We start from the raw sequence: 5,998 nt of genomic DNA, 5'->3' as shown, positions 1-5,998 counted from the left end.
AAGTGTATGTGTTGGGGTGTCCGTGCGTTTAAGAGTGTGTTTGGGATTGGGTGTATGCCTGTGTGTGTGTGTGTGTGTGTGTGTGTGTGTGTGTGTGTGTGTCTGTGCGTGTGTGTGTGTGTGCGTGTGTGTGTTAGTGTTTATTAATATAGTCACACTGTGAATAATTGATCCGCCAATCACTTGGCCCTTCATCTTCTAAGAACTTTTAGACGCTCACTTGAGGTTCTTGACTCTCAAAGAGCTCTTGGTCGAGGACACATACACACACACACACATACACACACACACACACACAGTCTTCAGGTCCTTCAAGACGAGCTTCATAATTTTCTCAGTTTTCTTTGGGGTCTTCCTACTCTTCTGGCATGTCCTTAAGTTTCTTAGGCTACATATTTTTTTCTGAAAACGCCATCTACTTCTTCCTAGTTACCATCGCATTGGGCATTATTTTTTTTTATAAGCTTTACATATTTTGTTCTTTCTCTGTATGGACAACTTTATTCTTCTGAGGCGAAAAGGGTGCTAGGGGGAGGGAGGAGGGGAGAGAGAGGGGTGGTAAATTTGGGACACCGTCAACTGAGTTTCTGTTCTCTATGAAACTTGCTCCCCCCACACTCATTCCTCCACCCATCACCAAATGAATGAAATAGTCTGGCGCCACGCACTGTAACGTCATCAAATCGAAGTATATGAAAAGAAATAATTTCCTGTGTTAATTTCTCTCTTTGTCTGTCTCTCTCTCGTTTTTATAATTTCATTTACATCTAAGAAGTATATCATTCCCATATAGATCTGAGATATGATTCACGTTTCTTCATTTCATTACAAAGAGAAGGGACCCTAAGAGTAAATATATCTTTTTGAATATTACAATTAGGTAAACCCCCCCCCCACACACACACACTCATTTGTTGCTTGATATGATAAATTGGCGAGTGAAAGACAGGACCCCATGAGCGTTATTCCTTTCCTGTATACTATAATTGTGTAAACATCCACACACACACACACACACACAACTGTTGCACGCTACCCCAACACCAATTCCTTTATTACCTGCGAAAATGGGAGTGTCTGGGGTAGTGCGAGAGGTAAATGCAAGGGTAGTGGGTCAGGCATTGGAGATGGTTAAAGAAAATGGAGAAAAGTGGGAGGTGAGCCAGCTGTTGTTTGCTGACGACACTGCGCTTGTGGCAGGATCGGAGGAGGGATTGAGGAAGTTGGTGACAGTGTTTGGGAGAGTATGTGATAGAAGAAAGTTGAGTATAAATGTGGGTAATTGTAAGGTGGTGAGATGTACAAGGGGTGAAAGTGGCAGTAGACTGGAAGTGAGCATTAAGGGAGAACGACTGGAGGAAGTGGATAGTTTTAGATACTTGGGTGCAAATGTGGCAGGAAAAGGTGGAGTGAAGGTGGAGGTAGAATGTAGATTGAGAGAAGTGAGTAAATGCCTTGGTGGATTAAAGAGTGTAATGATGCATAGACATTTGGGAATGGATGCTAAGAGGAGACTGTATGAAGGAGTGATTGTGCCAACAGCACTGTATGGGGCAGAAACGTGGAACATAAGAGAGGAAGAGAGAAGGAGTTTGAATGTGTTTGAGATGAGGTGTCTGAGAAGTATGATGGGGGTTACTAGGCTGGATAGAGTGAGAAATGAGGAGGTGAGGAGGAGAACGGGGTTGGAAAGGGAGTTGGGAGATAGGGTTGATGAAAGAATATTAGGATGGTTTGGACACATGGAAAGAATGAGTGAAGAAAGACTAGTAAAAGAGGTATGGAAGGCAGATGTGGAAGGAATGAACATGAGGGGACGTCCTAGGATGAGGTGGATGGATGGGGTGAAGGGGGCTTTGGGGAAGAGGGGAATGTCTGTTGAGGAAGGACGGGAGAGGACAGAAGACAGGGGTGAATGGAGAATGGTTGTATATGGATGATGTTGTGATGCATGAGGTGGAATGGGTGGGGGGATGGGGGGTGAGGTAGTATGTGTGAGCAAAATTTGACGCAGCCCGAAGGGATTTCTCCCCGTCTTCACCTTTTATGCATGGGGGGACGGAGAGGGGGGGTCGCCGATTTAATGAAGCGGCCTTGCTGTGGATGTGCTGTGTCTTGCGACACTGCTTCTGACCCAGGGCAGTGGACAAGGTGCAGGGATGACCCGCCATCCAGGAGGTGCTAAGATAAGAGGGAGGGTGGAGGGGTGTGGAGTGTATTCAGGGATGGAATGGGTGGGAATGATTTTATGCCTTTTCCTTTTTGGCTACCTCCCTTGTAAGGGGGAAAAAGCCTTGGTATATGTATGTATGTATGATGTATACTATAATTATGTAAACATCCACACATACACACAAACAACTGTTGCACGCTATCCCAACACCAATTCCTTTATTACCTGCGAAAATGGGAGTGTCTGGGGAACTCCCCGGCTACTCTCTGGCCACTCCTTCCTCCACTGCCCCAACCCCATATCCTCATCGAACCACCACTATGCCAGACATTATCTCCGACCTACCCCCCACCCTCCTCTCTCTCTCTCTCTCTCTCTCTCTCTCTCTCTCTCTCCTCACCCTGCACCCCCGGTTACCCCTCCTCCTTTCGACACCCCCACCCCACCCCACCGGAGCGCAACCGGCCGCCCTAACTCCCGCCCACCCCGGCCTCGCCATCTCTCACTCTGCCATCAAAGACTCGGGAACATCAAAACTTCGCTTCCGTGGCCTCCTGTCCCCATCTATCACTTCAAATACGCTACGACGAATTCGTCAAGCCCCATTTCCAAAGAGGTTATGTGCAACACGTCTTTATTCTCGTTGTCCACCCATCCCCGGCTACACTACAAAATTCTTCCTATACCACCATTTGCTGACCTCTTTATGGGATGAAATATCTCCTGTCTGCACAATTTTTTCTGTTTCAAAATATTCGTGAGCCATTGTAAACCCTCCACTTCCACTACGTCCTGTCCGCGTAAGAGAAGGTTTCATCCGCGAATAAGAAGTATCATTCGCGAATAAGAAGTATCGTTCGCGGATAAGAAGTATCGTTCGCGAATAAGAAGTATCGTTCGCGAATAAGAAGTTTCATTCGCGAATATGAAGTACCATTCGCGAATAGGAACTATCATCCGCGAATAGGAAGTATCATCCGCGAATTAGAAGTAATTATCCGCGATCAGGGCGCCCACTTAAGGCCCGAATATAAACACAGCTATCAATAACCAAACTTTAATCCTCAACCTTCCCTGATCAGGCCTTCATGCCATCAACCCGCGCCATCTTCCCACACACTCCCGTTCGCCATCTGTGGCAAAGATGTGCCCAATCCAGGATCCATCAATTGGGCTCCTCATCTCTCACCATCATCATTAGCCTAATGTGGTTTGGAGAGAGCGTGAGAATGAACCCCGTATGAGATACTGATTGCACAAGTTTAATACAATTCGTATTTTAAGGACTTTGGTAACACCCCTATGGACCAGAGCAACACAACAATCTTTTATGACTGGAGATTATTCTTGGCATAAAAATGGACGCTGATTACTTTTAACTTCTGTTATCCTACCGTTGTTTACATCCTTAAATCTTTCCTTTACCACCTCTTACGAAACACGGGCTACTGCTGACCAAATACTATAACCATGAGAATCCAAGACAACAGACAACCCTAGAGCAACCAGCGAAGCAAAGGACCGGTTGGTAGACCGAAAAGATGATGGATAGTAGTTTTGGATGCGATAAGTCATGCATTATACCAATTCCAGTGCCCAAAAGAAGATCGCGCACCTCCCATCTTATACTGATATGACACAGACGAAACTGACACGACGGTTGACACGTTATCTTAAAAACGGAACTCCCAAGACCCATCCAGTATCAGTGCGTTGTCGGAGATGTCCAACACTTCTGTCCTTGAGTCGTAATTGTGGTAAAAAACGGAAAGACGATATCATGTTTTTTTCTTACTAGTTTCCAACTACAAAAGAATGTCAAGTGCCTCTGGTCCGTAGGGATGCACTGAAGTCTCTACAATCCTGACTGCATAAAACATATGATAAACACCCCAATACCCAACTCAATACCTGCCATAAAGACACTAGAATAAATAAATAAATAAATGGTAACTATTACTGACTCCAACCCTGACGTACAAGATTTATAAATCACAGAAGTCCTCTGCATAAAAGAGAGGAATCCCAAGATCAGCCAGCAAATAGACGACCATATTAATCCCTAACGGGATGGGCCACTCGTACAGCTTGTTGCCAACATATCACAGTGACACAGACGCATACCCACCACAAAGTTCACATTTGCCTGTAGCTTGCGACCATCATTTCTTCGTTTTTTTTTAACTCTGACTTCCTTGTTTTCATAAACATATGTGCACGAGAGATGTGGGGGGGGGGAGCCTCAGGGCATGGCTTCCCTAGCCAACACACTCACACACACACACACACACACACGAACATTTTTTTTTTCCTTTAGAGAAAAACAAAAATCCGTTCCGTTATCTTCACACTTTGAAGAGAGATATGTCCAACTTTGGTTCTATTTTTGGTCACGGGTACCAAGGCACATACCACACCCATTTCCTGATGCACCCACCCACACCCACGAACAAACTCACGCACGTACATACCCAGCGTTCGTGCACGTAACACCTGCAGTAATGATTTACTGTACCTTACAAGGCATTGGTTAACACATACGCTCCTGCAATCCCAAATACGGGCAGAAAAGGCGTGTGTGTGTGTGTGTGTGCGGGCGCGTGTATGTGTGTGTTTGTGTGCGCGGGTGTATGTGTTTGTGTAAGTGTGTGTGTGTGTGTGTGTGTGTGTGTGTGTGTGTGTGTGTGTGTGTGCGCTCGTGTGTGTGTGTGTGTGTGTGTGTGTGTGTGTGTGTGTGTGTGTGCGCTCGTGTATGTGTGTGAGTGTGCATGTGTTCATGCGTGCGTCTGTGTGTAATTCACCATAGTCTTGGATCACGTATTGGACTCGTGATCGACAGCTACTACCCTCCCGGATGAGAATTCGGAGCTCATGTATGTGTATGTGTATGTGTGTGTGTGTGTGTGTGTGTGTGTATGTCTGTATGTATGTGTATGTATGTGTATGTGTGTGTGTGTGTATGCGTACTGATTTGATCCGGTCACGTTTCTTCTTATACCTAGTTATCTATTAACTTATCTATTCTATTTTGTCTTCGTTCTCTGAAGCCTGTCACCATATATATATATATATATATATATATATATATATATATATATATATATATATATATATATATATACTGTATATATACATACAACCGGTGAGAAATGTAGTAACACGTTTATAAATCACAACTAACATCACAGTCGGACGAAAGAGCTGAGTAAGAGAAACTATATTTTTCGATTGCAGTTAGCAATCGTATTATAGTTTCGCTTACTCAACTCTTTCTTTCGACCGACTGTGGTGTTAGCTGTGATATATATATATATATATATATACACACACATATATATATATACTGTATATATATATATATATGTATGTGTGTGTGTGTGTGTGTATAACCTGGAATGATTGAAGTCAATGTTAACCATCTGGAATAACGCCCCTTCTGTACAAATAAAGTATTTATGTTCTAATCGTAATCACCACTATTCTGTATCATTCAAACGCCCGTCGCTCATCGCATGGTAAAAGTATCAGGACCATGCGCTCCCTCATAGCCCAGGCGCCGCTGGTGTAGTGGTATCATGCAAGATTCCCATTCTTGTGACCCGGGTTCGATTCCCGGGCGGCGCAGGGAAGGCTTTTGAATTGACGGCGACTGGCCGGGGGCTTGGCTGTCCGCGAGTGAGCGGCCGACTTAAGCTGGCGGAGGTACGATAACTCGACGTTCGCAAAGTTTTCAGTTTTATCTAATAATTATCCAACGTGTTATGCAAACCACAGGTATGCACTAAATTCAGGATAAAAAGGAATATTCCAAGCACTGATTTCCGT

General features: G+C 44.5%; 1 non-coding gene across 1 annotated transcript; it reads left to right on the top strand.

Annotated features, from left to right (window-relative positions):
• Positions 1–5,726: 5,726 nt before the first annotated feature.
• Positions 5,727–5,797, top strand: TRNAG-CCC (transfer RNA glycine (anticodon CCC)). The gene has a single exon. It is a non-coding gene; the product is annotated as a tRNA-Gly (tRNA).
• The last annotated feature ends 201 nt before the right edge of the window (positions 5,798–5,998 follow it).

This window comes from Oratosquilla oratoria, chromosome 6, assembly GCF_046742065.1.
Source record: "Oratosquilla oratoria isolate Oo_2021 chromosome 6, ASM4674206v1, whole genome shotgun sequence".
NCBI lineage: Eukaryota > Metazoa > Arthropoda > Malacostraca > Stomatopoda > Squillidae > Oratosquilla > Oratosquilla oratoria.
The sequence above is the reverse complement of the archived record's forward strand: the minus strand, read 5'-3'. Positions and strand labels throughout refer to the sequence as shown.